This window comes from Sciurus vulgaris, assembly GCF_902686455.1.
Source record: "Sciurus vulgaris genome assembly, chromosome: 16".
Classification (NCBI taxonomy): Eukaryota; Metazoa; Chordata; class Mammalia; order Rodentia; family Sciuridae; genus Sciurus; species Sciurus vulgaris.
Genome location: NC_136477.1, coordinates 69,652,571 through 69,671,598, shown reverse-complemented (window position 1 = coordinate 69,671,598; position 19,028 = coordinate 69,652,571).

The window sequence follows — 19,028 nt, the reverse complement described above, 5'->3', positions numbered from 1 at the left end:
GGTCTCCAGTTTCCATGGGAACCATCATGCTTCGTTGTTCTCAGTCCACTCCTCTATGACCTCAGGTGGAATCTGGGGTGCAGGTGCCATGTCATGGGAGCCACTCATCAAAGTTCATGATGCTCAAGGCTTTACAAACACTCTGAGGACTGAAATAAATTGCCTTATCCTACCGGAGTTTTGAAATCCTGCGACCATCACAACCTAGCTGACCAATGCCTGCTCCTTCCCGTTTGATTAGAGGAGTTCTCCCATGAATGGCTCTCATGTCACCGGAGAACTGGTAACCAATTTTTACGTTTCTCTGAGTGGAATTGTTTGCAATGAAATGAAGGAAGGATAAAGGATATGACTTTAGCCACTTATCTCTCTGTAATTACTCTTGAGAGTAGTAACTGAAATCATAACAATGAGAATATAGAAATTGGATAAGGAATGTTTTCTTTTTCCCACCACTTTTCCACTCTGGGACCCCAGGTCATATAAGCCATCACCACATGCATTTGCCTGTTTATATCTCCCAACACAACTGGCTGAATTAATGAAGTAATTTCCTTTGAGCGAAACAGGCTTAGAAGACGAGGCACAACTTCCACTGTCTCACCCCTTCCTGATATGATGGGGAAGGTCCAGCACCTGAACTGGCTTGTGCATTATGCACAGTTCCCTGCTCTATAAAATTTTTTGAAGAAAAGATCAAAAGTAAAATAAGAAAAAAAAATACTTTCTAAGTAAGTGTTAGTTGATTTTGAATGTAATGGATAGGGATTCATGTGTGAATAATAATGTCTCCATTTATAGTCATCAATTGAGCATATTCTGAATTCCACATAGTCCTGCCTCTGCCACTGTTCCTGGCATTTTTGAATCCCTGATATATTTTTCTGCTCATGGATCAATCAGCTACTTCCATTGTCAAACTTAATAAAAATGGGAAAAATCTTTCCCTCAGGACACAGGGCTAGGCTTGGGTATTGACATGCAAAAAAGTTCCTTCCTGGATTGTTGTTAATAGGAGAATTAAAAATTCCATAGACATTATTTGGCTTGGTCATGATTGCTTCTCTGCATACAATTTCACAAATTAGGAGTGTAGGCAATCAAGTGTTGTAACTGAGAGAAGCCGTTCCAGTGCAGGCCATATAGCCTATCTCATAGAGTGCCTGACTAGCATGCACTAGGCACGGGTTTGAGCCCCAGCACTGTGGGATTGCACAAATAACACAAAAATGAAACCGATTCTGAGCCTCCCAACCTTCCATCATCTCTCTCTCTTTTTCTTTTGTTTTCTTCTCTCGTCACAAAAGGATTCAACACTCTAAAACAGCACCAATTTCACATGCAACCCAATTCCACCAACACCTTTCAGCAAACTACTGTGCTCCAAGAGAGCAGTGCTCAACAGTCACCTGCATTTCTGCAGAGGACTTGTCCCATGAACTCATTCTATTCTTAGGACAGAGATCCCGGGACTGTCTTGAGTATGCTTATGAAGATAATTCTTCAGCACCTTCTTCAACTGCACATTGTGCACCAGGTTTCAGTGGCAAGAAATTCAAAATGAGAACCACACTTGTACCTGGCACTCTCCAGGCTTCTTGGACACACTGCCATTCTCTCTGTCAATGAATGGGACTACAACACCGGAGCACTTTCCACGTGTACCTCAATGTCTACTGGAAAAGCAAGAGGTGAACACAAAAGACAGCTGCTCTTGACCCTGGAACTTCTCTCAAACATTTGCTTTGTGGAGGCTTTCCTGTGATTTCGTAGTGAATAATGTTAGGATTTGGGCAGAATCGATGTTAGCTTGTATTGATAATATTCATGATGATTTGGGGGCATTTACAATCTACTTACCCAATATAATTAGAGCTCAAGTGACAAGAGGAATGGAGCCATTTTATAGACTCTGTTTAATATTGATGGACTAACTTAAGAGAAGCAGTGCATGGATTAGTGTTGCTTATTCCAGGATCAAATGGATTCAATTGTAGGTCGTGGGGGAAGGTGCTCTGAAGCTGGGAACGCCTATGCTCACGGTTGTTGTCCCATTAAAAATTGGAATCATGAGAGGAGGTTTCAAGATGGCGGCCTAGAGGGTGCCTGCATTTCATGCTGCTCCAGGACTCAGGATTCAAAAGAGGAGATATTGAGACACTTGGGACCAACTCAAAGAAGCCGGGTGACTCTCACCCATTGGGAAGGCATCCCAGATGGGACGGTGGTCCCGGAACGCAGGAAACTTTGTGGAGTAGAGCTGCCAGCGAGACGCCCCTCCCCCCGCTGGAGCAGTGAACTCGGACAACTGGGAGTGAAATAAAGGAGGCCGCTCGGCGCGGCGCTGGGACTCGGAGCAACCACTGGGGCTCCGGCGGCTGCCCAGGGAAGGAGTGGTGAGGAGAGCTGTGTGGACTCAGAACACCGGGGCCTGCCCTGAGGAGGAGGAGTAGGAGCGTGGCCGCTTGGATTCGGAGTGACTGCACCAGAGCTATAGGCGGTTGCCAGAGGAGAAGCTCTGCGGCGAGCTGTTTGGACTCAGAAAGACTGCTTCTGAACACCAGGGCCTGCCCTGAGGACGAGGAGGAGGAAGAGGAGCATGGCCGTTTGGATTCAGAGTGACTACACCAGAGCTACAGGCGGTTGCCAGAGGAGGGGCTGCGTGGTGAGCTGTTTGGACTCAGACCACTTCTGAACACCAGGGCCTGCCCGGAGGAGGAGGAGGAGGAGGAGGAGCGTGGCGGGTGGTTTGGACTCGCAGTGACTGCATTGGAGCTCCAGGCGGCTGCTCAGAGGAGAAGGCGAGTGGTGAGTTGTTTGGACTTAAAGTGACAGCTCCTGACTCAGGAGGGCTGCCTGGAGGAGAAGCGTGGTGGGACGCTTAGTCTTGAGTGGCCACACCAGAGCTCCGGGCGGTTGCCCAGAGGACCCGTGAAGCCAGTCACGTGGATTCAGAGCCACTCAGAGTGACCGCTCCTGAACACCCGGGGGGTTATCTGGAGAAGGAGGAGGAATGGGGAGGGTCACTTCGACTCAGAGTGATTGATTGCCCAGGGCTACGGGTGGTTGGTGGGAGGAGGAGGCATGCAGTGACTTTCTTGGACTCCTAGTGACCGCACCGGAATACTGGGCAGCTGTCTGGAGGAAAGGTGTGTGGCGGGTCTCTGGGTCTCAGAATGATTGTACGGGGCCCCAGGTGGCTGCTCAGAGGAGAGGCCACATAGCCAGGCGATTAGGTGCAGAGAAGGCTCCCAGGATCTAGGAGGCTTCTTGGTGGAAGAGCCGCACAGAGACAGGCTTAGGGGCAGAGCGAAGGTTCCAGGCCTGCGGGCAGATTCTCTGAGGAGGGGCAGCCTAAGGAGATTTATCTACGAAGGGTGAGGCTCCCAGGCCCAGGAGGTAGGGCCGGTCCCCTGGGAACTTTGCAGAGGAAGGCAGCCCAGCCCAGGCGGTAGCTGTAAATTGAGGGGAACCTCTAGGAGGGAACTGACCAGCGAGACCTCCCCACCGGGTGAGTCTTCCCTGCCGGGTGAGGTTTCCCCACAAGGATGGTAAAACCAGAGACTCAGGCCCAAACAGGCCTTGCCTCAGCCCGCAGCCTAGGTCCCTTTGGATGACCATTGGTCAACAAGTGGAGGCACCTCTGCCCACTAGCAGGGATTATACCCCAACTGAAGGTCACCACTCCTAGAGAGGCAGCTTCCTTGTGGAGCATCGCATTATCAACTTCCTCCAAGACTTCAGGATACTGAAGGCTAAGGGGGGATATATATAGAAATCTTCAGGGACATTGTAAGTCAATAGAGGAAATCTGCAATATGTGAGTGGTCCACTGATACCTGAACAATATGAGAAAACAAGGAAAGAAAATGCTGCAAACAAATCTAGATGTTACATCAAAAAAAACCCAATGACAGCATGGCAGAAGAAATGACAGAAAAGGAGTTCAGAATGTACATAATTAAAATGATCAGAGAAGCAAACGATGAGATGAAAGAGCAAATGCAAGCATTGAATGATCGCACCAATTGACAGTTAAAAGAGCAAATACAGGAAGCAAAAGATCATTTCAATAAAAAGTTAGAGATATTGAAAAAAACCAAACAGAAATCCTTGACATGAAGGAAACAATAAACCAACTTAAGAACTCCATAGAAAGCATATCCAATAGGATAGAACACCTGGAAGACAGAACCTCAGACATTGAAGACAAAATATTTAACCTTGAAAACAAAGTTGAACAAACAGAGAAGATGGTAAGAAATCATGAACAGAATCTACAAGAACTATGGGATATCATGAAAAGGCCAAATTTAAGAATTATTGGGATTGAGGAAGGCCTAGAGAAACAAGCCAAAGGAATGAACAATTTATTCAATGAAATAATATCAGAAAATTTCCCAAATCTGAAGAATGAAATGGAAAATCAAGTTCAAGAGGCTTATAGGACTCCAAATATACAAAATTACAACAGACCCACACCAAGGCACATTATAATGAAAATACCTAACATACAAAATAAAGACAGAATTTTAAAGGCTGTGAGAGAAAAGAACCAAATTACATTCAGGGGGAAACCAATATGGATATCAGCAGATTTTTCAATCCAGACCCTAAAAGCTAGAAGGGCCTGGAACAATATTTTTCAAGCCCTGAAAGAAAATGGATGCCAACCAAGAATCTTATACCCAGCAAAACTTACCTTCAAATTTGACAATGAAATAAAATCCTTCCATGATAAACAAAAGCTAAAAGAATTTACAAAAAGAAAGCCAGCATTACAGAACATTCTCAGCAAAATATTCCATGAGGAAGAGATAAAAAACAAAGAAGCAAATCAGCAAAGGGAGGAATTATCCTAAAGGAATTGTCAAATAAAGGAGGAAACAAGTTGTGTCAAACAAATAAATAAATAAAATTTAAAAAATGAACCAAATGACCAGGAAACCAAATCATATCTCTATAATAACCCTGAATGTTAATGACCTGAATTCATCAATCAAAAGACATAGACTGGCAGATTGGATTAAAAAGAAAGATCCAACAATATGTTGCCTGCAAGAGACTCACCTCATAGAAAAAGATACACATATACTAAAGGTGAAAGGATGGGGAAAAACATACCATGCACATGGACTCAGCAAAAAAGCTGGAGTATCCATCCTCATTTCAGATAATGTGAACTTCAAGCCAAAGTTAGTCAGAAGGGATAAAGAAGGTCATTTCATACTGCTTAAGGGAAGCATAAATCAGCAAGATATAACAATCATAAACATCTATGCCCCAAACAGTGCCTCATCCATGTATGTCAAACAAACCTTTCTCAATTTCAGAAACCAAATAGACCATAACACAATAATGCTAGGTGATTTTAACACGCCTCTCTCACCACTGGACAGATCTTCCAGACAAAAATTGAACAAAGAAAGAATAGATCTCAATAACACAATCAATAATTTAGAATTAACAGACATTTATAGAATATACCATCCAACCAAGAGTGAATACACTTTCTTGTCAGCAGCACATGGATCCTTCTCTAAAACAGACCATATATTATGCCACAAAGCTAATGTTAGCAAATACAAGAAGATAGAGACACTACCATGTATTCTATCACATCATAATCGATTGAAGTTAGAAATAAATGAAAGAGTAAAACACAGAAACTATTCCAACATCTGGGGATTAAACAATATGATATTATATGATGAGTGGATAACAGAAGATATTAGAAAGGAAATTAATAAATTCTTAGAGGTAAATGAGAACAAAGAAACATCATATCAAAATCTCTGGGACACTATGAAAGCAGTATTTAGAGGAAAATCTATTTCTTGGAGTGCATTTAATAAAAGAAGTAAAACTCAACAAATAAATGACCCAACACTACATCTCAAAGCCCTAGAAAAAGAACAGACCAGCACCAAAAGTAGTGGAAGACAGGACATAGTTAAACTCAGAGCTGAAATCAATGAAATTGAAACAAAAGAAATAATACAAAAAATTGACAAAATAAATACTTGGTTCTTCAAAAAAATAAACAAAATTGATAAACCTTTAGCCACACTAACAAAGAGAAGACGAGAGAAAACCCAAATCACTACAATGCGGAATGAACAAGGAAATATCACAACAGACAGGATAGAAATACAAAACATAATTAGAAGCTATTTTGAAAATCTATACTCCAACAAAATAGAAAACTTCGAAGACATCAACAGGTTTCTAGAGACATATGAATTGCCTAAACTGAACGAGGAGGACATAAACAATTTAAATAGACCAATTTCAAGTACTGAAATAGAAGAAGTCATCAAAGGCCTACCAACAAAGAAAAGTTCGGGACCAGATGGGTTCTCAGCCGAGTTCTACAAAACCTTTAAAGAAGAGCTCATTCCAATACTTCTCAAAGTATTCCATAAAATAGAAGAGGAGGGAACCCTCCCAACTCATTCTATGAAGCCAATATGACACTGATACCTAAACCAGACAGAGACTCATCAAGGAAAAAAAATTCAGACCAATATCCTTAATGAACATCGGCGCAAAAATTCTAACCAAAATTTTAGCAAATCACATACAAAAACATATTAAAAAAATAGTGCACCATGATCAAGTGGGTTTCATCCCAGGGATGCAAGGTTTGTTCAACATCAGGAAATCAACAAATGTAATTCACCATATTAATAGACTTAAAGTCAAGAATCACATGATTATTTCAATAGATGCAGAAAAAGCATTTGATAAAATACACCACCCCTTCATGCTCAAAACACTAGAAAAAATAGGGATAGTGGGAACATTCCTTAGCATTGTAAAGGCCATTTATGCTAAGCCCATGGCCAATATCATTCTAAATGGTGAAAAACTGAAAGCATTCCCCCTAAAAACTGGAACAAGGCAGGGATGGCCTCTTTCACCACTTCTATTCAACATCGTTCTTGAGAATCTGGCCAGAGCAATTAGACAAACCAAAGAAATTAAAGGGATACGAATTGGAAAAGAAGAACTCAAACTATCCCTGTTTGCTGAAGACATGATTATATATTTAGAGGAACCTGGAAATTCCACCAGAAAACTCTTAGAACTCATAAGTGAATTCAGTAAAGTAGCAGGTTACAAGATCAATGCCCATAAATCCAACGCATTTTTATACATAAGTGATGAATCTTCAGAAAGAGAAATTAGGAAAACTACCCCATTCACATTAGCCTCGAAAAAAATAAAACACTTGGGAATCAATCTCACAAAAGAGGTGAAAGACCTCTACAATGAGAACTATACAACACTAAAGAAAGAAATTAAAGAACACCTTAGAAGATGGAAAGTTCTTCCATGTTCTTGGATAGGAAGAATTAATATTGTCAAAATGGCCATACTACCTAAAGTGCTATACAAATTCAATGCAATTCCAATTAAAATCCCAATGATGTACCTTACAGAAATAGAGCAAGCAATTATGAAATTCATCTGGAAGAATAAGAAACCCAGAATAGCTAAAGCAATCCTTAGCAGGAAGAGTGAAACAGGGGGTATTGCAATACCAGATCTTCAACTCTACTAAAAGCAATAGTAACAAAAACAGCATGGTATTGGTACCAAAATAGAAAGGTAGATCAATGGTACAGAATAGAGGACACGGACACAAACCCAAATAAATACAATTTTCTCATACTAGACAAAGGTGCCAAAAATATGCAATGGAGAAAAGATAGCCTCTTCAACAAATGGTGCTGGGAGAATTGGAAATCCATATGCAACAGAATTAAACTAAACCCATATCTCTCATCATGCACGAAACTAAACTCAAAATGGATTAAGGACCTCGGAATCAGACCAGAGACCCTGCAGATTATAGAAGAAAAGGTAGGTCCAAATCTTCACCTTGTTGGTCTAGGATCAGACTTCCTTAACAGGACTCTCATAGAACAAGAAATAAAAGTTAGAATCAACGACTGGGATAGATTCAAACTAAATAGCTTTCTCTCAGCAAAGGAAACTATCAGCAATGCGAAGAAAGAGCCTACAGAGTGGGAGAATATCTTTGCCAATCATACTTCAGATAGAGCACTAATCTCCAGAATCTATAAAGAACTCAAAAATCTCTACTCCAAGAATTCAAATAATCCAGTCGACAAATGGGCTAAGGAAATGAATAGACACTTCACAGAAGAAGATCTACAAGCAATCAACAAACATATGAAAAAATGTTCAACATCTCTAGTAATAAGAGAAATGCAATCAAAACCACCCTAAGATTCCATCTCACCCCAATTAGAATGGCGATTATCAAGAATACAAGCAACCACAGGTGTTGGCGAGGATGTAGGGAGAAAGGTACACTCATACATTGCTGGTGGGGCTGCAAATTAGTGCAGCCACTCTGGAAAGCAGTGTGGAGATTCCTTAGAAAACTCGGAATGGACCCTCCATTTGACCCAGGTATCCCACTCCTTGGCCTATACCCAAAGGACTTAAAATCAGCATACTACAGAGATACAGCCACATCAATGTTCATAGCTGCTCAATTCACAATAGCCAGACTGTGGAACCAACCTAGATGCCCTTCAATTGATGAGTGGATAAGGAAGCTGTGGTATATATATACAATGGAATATTACTCAGCCATAAAGAATGATAAAATTATGGCATTTGCAGGCAAATGGATGAAATTGGAGAATATCATGCTAAGTGAGATAAGCCAATCTCAAAAAACCAAAGGACGAATGATATCGCTAATAAGTGGAGGATGACACATAATGGGGGGGAGGGAAGTGTTAGTGTTAGGGTTAGAGTTAGGGTTAGGGAGGCAGACAAGTATGGAGGAAGGAAGTACTGTATAGAGGGTAAAGAGGGGTGGGAGGGGTGGGGGGAAGGGAAAAAATAACAGAATGAATGAAACAACATTACTCTATGTAAATTTATGATTACACAAATGGTATGCCTTTACGCCATGTACAAACAGAGAAACAACATGTATCCCATTTGTTTACAATAAAAAATAAATAAATAAATTTAAAAAATAAAATTAAATAAAATAAAAGGGAAAGGAAAAAAATTGGAATCATGAGTCTTATATTCGGCTGTCCCTTGGGAGCAACAGAAAAAAGGGCATTGTTGTTCTCAGAAGTGGAATGAGGGTCGGTCTTCATGGTTGCATAGAGAATGAGCGGCCAATAATTACTTTCTGGATCTGTAGTGTATGGTGTGGATGAATATATGTTGTAGAGTCTGTGGGTTGAACATGATTGATTGCAGGTTTCAAAGAGTCTCTTCTCTGAAGTTGTTCTCCAGCATCAACACCCTTCAGCGCTTCTGGTCCCCCAAATATCCTGACTCTCCACTTTTGAATATTCAGCCTGGAAGCTTTCAACCATTCCACTTTCAGCACCGTCTATGTTCAAACCTGGTGTTAAACAATGTGAATCTGTGCTCATCATGCCACCACCAGCCTGTTAATCCATCCCCCAGCTAGTTGTATGCTCCATTCTGGGGCGGGTTAGAAAAATCCTGGCAATATCTCAGAGGACCTTGCGACAGAGAGGTATTTGACTGGTCAAGAAGACAAAGAATTGTGTGAATAAGATTGGCAAGTCATTTCTGCTTCTTGTTTAGATTTGATGTGACCCTGGAAAAATTCCAGGAGACTAGTTTCAGGGTGCAGCCTAGTTTTAAGGCAGCAGCCAAGGAACTTGAGCTTGGCAGTTGGAGTGAGCACCGAACAACTCTCCTAGCATGTCAGTTTTGTCCTCTCCTCCTTCAACATGTTGGGGGAATGACTCCCTCCTCTCTTCATGAGACACCAGAGGAGCCACTCAACTTCACATCGAACATGGACATCCCATGTTCCAACTGTTTCCTTTCCAAACATTGTAGGATAGGAGGAGAAACTCGACAGATGGAATGTGATGTGTCCCAAATCAATGATCACCTAAACCATGGTGCTGCATTTCATACTCTACTGAGCTGAGCATTCACCACCCATCTCTCCGTGTGGCTGCTAGGCCCCTAGGCTAGTTTCCTGCCTCTGAAGGAAACCCGGGTGGTACCAGTCATGGAGGATTTGGGTTGGAGAGCAAATCCCTGGGCCAGTACTATGATTGTTGACCCACGTGCTCTCAAACAGCTCTCGGTCCCTGCTTGTTCCTCTGGAACTTGTGGGGACTAATAGCCTGCATCAGGAGCCATGTGAGCTGCCTGTCTGCAAGAATGGTGCGGACAACAAAGCACAGCGCCACCTAGTGTACCTAAGTGGAAGTGTGAGCTCTCAGACTTCATTGGGATACCTTTTCCTGCCTGGATATGAGGAGATTTATCACTCATGAGGCTCTATACTGCTTAAAGCATGTTTCCTCATCGCCCGGGCAACAAGGATAAAATCATTTCCCCAAAAAGGCCAGACCCTGGCACCCACTACCTTCATCTATCCTTTAATCCTCACCACTGAGCCACCGCATGTCTTGAATGTTGGTTTGAAATGGCCAGGATCTGAAAGGTCTCTGGTTGCCATGGGAACTGTGATGCTTCCGAGTTCTCAGTCCGCTCCTCTATGACCTCAGGAGGAATCTGGGATGCACGAGCAATATCATTGGAGAAACTCATGAAATTTCATGTTGCCCAAGGATTTATGAACACTCTGGAGAGTGCAAATGACTTCTCCTTCTGGAGCCTTGAAACCCCACGACCATCAAACCTCTCTGACCAATGCCTGCTCCTTCCCCTTTTATTAAAGGAGTACTCCCATCTATGGCTCTCATATCACAGGAGAAGTAGTAACCAATGGTTACATTTTTCTGAGTGGAATTGGTGGCAATTAAATGAATGAAAGATCAATTATAACACTTTACCCACTTATCACTCTGTAATAAATCTTGAGTGTAATAACTGAAAACATAACAGGAGAAGATAGAAATTGGATGAGGAATTTGGTTTTTGCCACCACATTTGGATTCTTGGACCCCAGACCATATGATCCATCACCACATGCCTTTGCCTGTTTAATATCCCAACAGCCTCTGGCTAAATTGCCAAAGCACTTTTACTGAGGGAAACAGGCTTAAAACACAAGGCACAACTTCATCTGCCTCACCAATTCTTGAGATTGTGGTCAAAATCCAGCAGCTGAACTGTCTTGTGCATTATGCACAGCACTCTGCTCATTAGCATATTTCAAAGAAAATGTCAAAAGGTAAAATTTAAAAAATACTTTCTAGGAAAGTGCCAGTTGATTTTGAATGTAATGGCTAGGGAGTCATGTGTGAAAGATCCCCAATATCTCCATTCATAGTCAACAATTGAGCATATTCTCAATCCCACATAGTCCTGCCTCTGCCCATGTTACTGGGATCCTTGGACCCTGATATATTTTTCTGCTCACAGATTAATCATCTACTTCCATTTTCATCCTCAATGAAGAGGGGAAAATATTACCCTGAGGACATAGGGCTAGGCTTGGGTATTCACATGCAAAAAGTTCCTTGCTGAATTGATGTGTATGGGAGAATTAAGAATTCCATAGACATCGTTTGGCTTGGTAATGATTGCTTTGCTGCATACAATTTCACAAATTAAGAGTGTAGGTGATCAAGTGTTGTAACTCAGAGAAGCTGTTCCAGTGCAGGTCATATAGCCCATCTCATAGAGTGCCTGCCTTGCGTGCTGGAGGCCCGTGTTCGAGTCCCCAGCTCTGTTTGAAAGCGAAAATAACAAAAAATGAAACCAAACTTCCATCTTCTCTCTTTTTCTTTTCTTTTCTCCTCTCATCACAAATGTAATCAACACTGTAAAGCAGCACCAATTACACATGCAACCCAATTCCCCAAAAAACTTTCAGCAGGATAATTGGTTCCAAAACAGCAGTGCTGCCCATTCACTTGCATTTCTTCAGAGCACTTGTTCCATGAAATCACTCTACTCTCCTTAGGACAGAGATAAAGGGTCTCTCATGAGTATGCTTATGAGATAATCCTTCAGCACTTTCTTCAACTACTCATGAACCAGGTTTTAGGAAATTAAAAATGACAACCCTATTGTTCCTGATACTCTCCAGGCATTTGGACACACTGCCATTTGGACTCTCTGCCAATGAAGGGATCCTGACTCTCCTCTTTTGATTATTCAGCTTGGAAGCTTTGACTCATTCCGCCTTCCATACCAACAAAGTACAAACCTGGTGTTATGCCCTGTGAAATGGTGCTCATCATGCCATCACCAGGATGCTAATTCATCCCCCAGCTTGTGGTCTGCTCCATCCTTTGGCTGGTTAGAAGACTCCTGGCAATATCCCACAGGCCCATGCAACAGAGACATATTTTTTCTGGTCAGGAAGAACAACCATTATTTGAATACATTTTGGCAAGTCTCTTGGGACCAACAGTAAAGAGACAGGTATTTCCAAGGACATTGTTGTTCTCAAAAGGGGAATGAGGGTCGGTATTCATGGTTGCATAGAGAATGAGTGGCCAATAACTACTTTCTGTATTTGTAGTGTATCATGTGGCTGCATATATGTTGTAGAGTTTGTGGGTTGACCATGATCAATGGCGAATTTCAGAGGGTCTATTCTCCAAAGTTGTTTTCCAGCATCAACACTCTTCAGCGCTTCTGGCCCCCCAAATATACTTACTCTCCACTTTTGAATATTCAGCTTGGAATCTTTGAACCATTGCACTATCAGCACGGTCTATATTCAAACCTGGTGTTATGCCCTGTAAAACTGTGCTCATAATGTCATCATGAGGTGATTAATTCATCCCCCAGCTTATGGTCTGCTCCATCCTGGGGCTGCTTACAGGACTCCTGGCAATATCCCACAGGCCCTTGCAACAGAGAGGAATTTGTGTGGTCAGGAAAATGAACAATTTTGTGAATAAAGATTGGCAAGTAATTTCTGCATCTTTTTTAGATTTGACGTGACCCTGTAAAAATCCCAGCAGGCTTGTTTTGGGGTGCAGGCTAGTTGTAAGGCAGCAGCCAAGGAACTTAGGCTTGGCAGTTGGAGTGAGCACAGAACAACTCTCCTTGCATGTCATGTCTGTCCTCTCCTCATTCCAACATGCTGAGGGAATGACTTCCTCCTCTCCTCATGAGTCACCAGAAGACCCACTCCCATTCACATGGAACATGGACATCCCATGTTCCATCTGTCTCATTTCCAGACTTCATAGGATAGGAGAAACCTGACAGATGGAATGTGATGTGTCCCAAATCAATGATCACATAAACCATGGCGCTGTACTGCATGCTCCACAGAGGTGAACACTCACCCCCCATTTCTTTGTGTGGCTGCTAGGCCCCTAGGCTAGTTTCCTGACTTTGAAGAAAACCCGGGTACTACCAGTCCTGGAGGAGTGGGTTCAGAGAGCAAATCCACTGGTGTTGGTGCTAAGATTGTTGACCCACGTGCTCTCAAACATCTCTTGGTCCCTGCTTGTTCCACTGGAATTGGTGAGGCTAATATCCTGCATCAGGTGCCAGATGAGTTGCCGGTTTGCAATACAGTGCAGACAACAGAGCACATCTCCACCTAGTGGACCTGGGTGGAAGTGCGAACTGTCAGACTTCAATGGGATCCCTTGTCCTGCTTGGATATGGGGGGATTTATCATTCGTGGAGCTCTATACCACTTACAGCCTGTTTTCTCATCACCGAGCAACATGGATAGAATAATTTCTTCCAAATCCCAAGACCCTGGAACCTGCTCCCTTCATCTATCCTCTAACACTCACAGCTGAGCTGCTGCATGTCTTGAATGTTGGTTTGAAGAGGCCACTAGCTGAAAGGTCTCTGGTTGCCATTGGCACCTTGACACTTTCGTGTTCTGAGTCCACTCCTCTATGACCTCAGGTATAGTCTGGTCTGCAGGTGCAATGTCACTGGAGCCACTCGTGAAAGTTCATGGTGCCTAAGGCTTTATAGACACTCTGGGGAGTGTAATCAACTGACTTCTCATTCCAGAGCCTAAAAACCCCAGGACCTTCACAACCTAGGTGTCCAATGTCTGCTCCTTCACTTTTGATTAGAGGATTACTCCCATGTATGGCTCTCTTGTCACAGAAGAACTGGTAACCAATTGTTACGTTTTTCTGAGTGGAATTGATTGCAATGAAATGAATGAAGGATCAAGGATATGACTTTAAGCACTTATCACTCTGTAATAATTCCTGAGAATAATAACTGAAAACATAACAAGGAGAAGATAGAAATTGGATGAGGAATGATTTTTTTGCCACTACGTTTCTATTCTGGGACCCCAGACCATGTAAGCATCACCACATGACTTTGCCTTTTTATATCTCCAAACAGCTTCTGGGTAAATTGCTGAAGCACTTTTACTGAGGGAAATAGGCTTAGAACAGGACTCACAACATCACCTGCCTCAACTCTTCTTGAGATTGTGGGCAAAATCCAGCACATGAACTGTCTTGTGCATTATGCAAGGCACTCTCCTCTTTAGAATTTTTCAACAAAATGGTCAAAAGGAAAAATAGGTAAAAAAAAACACGTTCTTGGAAAGTGTCAGTTGATTTTGAATGTAATGACTAGGGATTCATGTGTGAATGATCCCCAATATCTCTATTTGTAGACACCAATTGAGCACCTTCTCAATCCCACATAATCCTGCCTCTGTCCCTGTTCCTGTCATTCTTGGATCCCTGATATATTATTCTGCTCACGGATCAATCAGCTACTACTTTTGTCATTCTTAATGAAGAGGGAAAAAACTTTCCCTCAGGCACAGGTCTAGGCTTGGGTATTCACATGCAAAAGAGTTCCTTGCTGGATTGATATGAACAGGAGAATTAAGAATTCAATAGACATTGTTTGGCTTGGTCATGATTGCTTCTCTGCATACAATTTCACAAATTAAGAATGTAGGTAATCAAGTGTTGTAACTGAGAGAAGCCATTCTAGTGCAGGCCATATAGCCCTTCTCATAGAGTACCTGCCTTGCATGCTGGAGGGCTGGGTTAGAGTCTGCAGCACTCGGGGATTGCAGAAATAACAAACAAATGAAGCCCACCTTCCATGGTTTCTCTTTTTCTTTTCATTTCTCCTCTCATCACAAAGAATCAACACTCTAAAACAGCACCAATTTCAATGCAACCCAATTCCACCAATAACTTTCATCAGGCTACTGGGCTCCAAGAGAGCAGTCCTGCCCAGTCAGCTGCATTACTTCAGAGGACTTGTTCCATGAACTCACTCTACTCTCCTTAGGACAGAGATCACGGGTCTCTCATGAGTATGCTTATGAGGATAATTCTTCAGTCCTTTATTCAGCTGCTCATTGTGCACCAGGTTTCAGGAAATTCAAAATGAAAAATGCACTTGTACCTGGCACTCACCAGGCTTCTTGGACACACTGCCATACTCTCTGCCAATGAAGGGGACTTCCACAAAGGAGCACTTTCCACATGTACCACAATGTCTACTGGAAAAACAAGAGATGAACACAAAAAACAGGTGCTCTAGTCCCTGGAACTTCTCTCACACATTTGGTTTTCAGAGGCTAGCCTGTGATTTCTTGGTGAATAAAGTTATTTTTAGTGCTGAATCGATGTTAGCCTGTATAGATAGCATTCAGGAGGATTACAGGGCATTTACAACCTTCTCAAAAAATATCATTGGAGCCCCAGTGTCAAGAGGAATGGAGCCCTTTTGAAGACTTTTTATAATAATGATGGAGGTCCTCAACAGAAGCACTGCAGGGATTAGTGTTGCATATCCCAGGATCAACTGGCTTAAAATGTAGGTCATGGGGGAAGGTGCTGTGAAGTTGGGATAGCCTATCCTCACGGTTCTTGTGTCAGAAAAAATAGGAATCATCATTCATATATTTGGCTGTCTCTTGGGAGCTACAGAAAAGAGACAGGAATTTGCAAGGGCATTGTTGTTCTACAAATGGGAATGAGGGCCGGTATTCATGGTTGCATATATAATGAGCGATCAATAACTACTTGCTGTATTTGTAGTGTATGATGAGGCTGAACACATGTTGTGGAGTTTGTGGGTCGACTAAGATCGATGGTGAGTTTTATAGGGTCTCTACTACGAAGTTGTTTTCCAGCATCAACCACCTTCAGCTTTTCTGGCCCTCCAAATATCCTCACTTTCCTCTTTTGAATATTCAGCCTGGTAGTTTTGAACCATTCCACATTCAATACGGTCTATGTTCAAACCTGGTGTTACACCCTGTGAAACTGTGCTCTCCATGCCATCACCAGGCTAATAATTCATCCCCCAGCTTGTGGTCTGCTCCATCCTTGGGCTGGATAGAGGACTTCTGGCAATATCCCACAGGCCCTTGCAACAGAGAGGTATTTTTCTGGTCAAGAAGATGAACCATTGTGTGAATACAGATTGGCAAGTCATTTCTGGGTCTTCTTTGATTTGATGGGAACCTGAAAAAATTCCAGCAGGTAGGTTTAGGGATGCAGGCTAGTTGTAAGGCAGCAGCCAAGGAGGAGTGTCCTGGCAGATGGAGAAGGCACAGAATAACATTCCTTGCATGCCAGGCTCGTCATGTCCTCCTTCCAACATGCTGAGTGAATGACTCCCTCCTCTCTTCATGAGCCACCAGAGGATCCACTCACATTCACCTGGAACATGGACATCCAATGGTCCATCTGTCTCCTTTCCAGACTTCTTAGAATATGGGGAGAAAACTGACAGATGGAATGTGATGTGTCCCAAATCAATGATCACCTAAACCATGGTGCTGCACTGCATGCTCTATTGAGCTGAGCACTCACCACCCATCTTTCCGTGTAGATGCTAGGCCCCTAGGCTAGTTTCCTTACTCTGAAGAAATCCCAAATTGTCCCAGTCCTGGAGGAGTGGCCTCGGAGGTCAAATCCACTGGTGCCAGTGCTAAGATTGTTGAAACATGTGCTCTCAAGCACCCCTCGGTCCCAGCTTGTTCCACTGGAATTTGTGGGGGCTAAAAGCCTGCTTCAGGGGCCAGATGGGTTGCCTCTGTGCAAGTAAATTGCGGTCGACAGAGCACAGTGCCCCCTCGTGGACATGGATGGAATTGCAAGCTCTTGGACTTCAAAGGGATCCCTTTTCCTGCCTGGATATGGGGGAATTTATCGCTTACTGTGCTCCATACTGCTCACGCCTGTTTTCTCATTGCCCGGGCAACAAGGATAAAATCATTTCTTCAAAAACACAAGACCCTGGCTCCCACTCCCTTCATTTATCCTCTTACCATCACAGCTGAGCCACCACATGTCTTGCATATGGGTTTGAATCAGCCAGGATCTGAAAGGTCTCCGGTTGCCATGGGAACCGTGATGCTTCCGTGTTCTCAGTACTCCCCTCTATTACCTATGGTGGAATGTAAGGTGCAGGTGCCATGTCACAGAAGTCACTCATCAAAGTTCATGTTGCCAAGGCATTAAAAGCACACTGGGGAGTGCAATCAAGTGCCTTCGCCTACCAGTGTTTTGAAATCCGGTGACCTTCACAACCCAGCTAACCAATGCCTGCTCATTCCAATATGATTAGAGGAGTTCTCCCATGTATGGCTGTCATGTCACAGGAGAACTGGGAACCAATTGTTTCATTTTCCTGAGTGGAATTGATTGCAATGAAATGAATGAAGGATCAAGGATATGACATTAGCCACTTATCTCTCTGAAATAAATCTTGAAGTAATAACTGAAAACATAACAAGGACAGGATAGAAATTGTGTGAGGAATGTTTTATTTTTGCCACCACTTTTTGAATCTGGGACCTCCGACCATATGCCTTTGGCTTCACCATCATCACATGCCTTTGGCTTTTTATATCTCCCAACAGCGACTGGGTGAATTGCTGAAGCACTTTCTACTGAGGGAAACAGACTTAGAATAGGAGACTCACCTTCCTCTGCCTCACCCATTCTTGATGTGATGGGGAAGGTCCAGAACCTGAACTGGCTTGTGCACTATGCACAGTTCTCTGCTCTTTAGGCTTTTTCAAAGAAAAGGTTAAGGAAAAAATACTTTCTAGGAAATTGTCAGTTGATTTTGAATGTAATGGCTTAGGGATTCATGTGTGAATGATCCCCAATATCTCCATTCGTAGTCATCATTTGAGTATATTATCAATTTCACATAGTCCTGGCTCTGACCCTGTTCCTGGCATTTTTGAATCCCATGATATATTTTTCTACTCATGGATCAATCAGCTGCTTCCATTTTCATCCTTAATGAAAAGGGGAAAAATCTTTCACTCACAACACAGTGCTATGCTTGGGTATTGACAAGCAAATGAGTTTTTTTTTTCAGGATTTTTGTGAATAGGAGAATTAACAATTTCTTGGACATTGTTTGTCTTGGTCATGATTGCTTCTCTGCATACAATTTCAAAAATTAAGAGTGTAGGTGATTAAGTGTAGTAACTGAGAGAAGCCGTTCCTGTGCAGGCCATATAGCCTATCTCGTAGAGTGCCTGCCTCGCATGCTTGAGGCCTGGGTTCCAGTCCCCAGCACTGTGGAATTGCAGAAGTAACAAACAAAAGAAAACAATTCTGAGCCTCCCAACCTTCCATCATCTCTCCTTTTCTTTTCTTTTCTCCTCTCGTCACAAAAGGAAACAACACTCTAAAACAGCACCAATTTCACATGCAACCCAATTCCACCAACACTTTTCAGCAGACTACTGTGCTCCAAGAGAGCAGTGCTCAACAGTCACCTGCATTTCTTCAGAGGACTTGTTCCGTGAATTAACTCTACTCTCCTTAGGACAGAGATCCCCGGACTGTCTTGAGTATGCTTATGAAGATCATTCTTCAGCACCTTCTTCAGCTGCACATTGTACACCAGGTTTCAGTGGCAGGAAATTTAAAATGACAACAGCACTTGTACCTGGCACTCTCCATGCTTCTTGGACACACTGCCATATTCTCTGCCAATGAAGGGGACTTCCACACCTGGAGCACTTTCCACGTGTACCTCAAAGTCTACTGGAAAACCAAGAGGTGAACACAAAAAACAGCTGTTCTTGTCTCTGGAACTTCTCTGTCACTTTTGCTTTG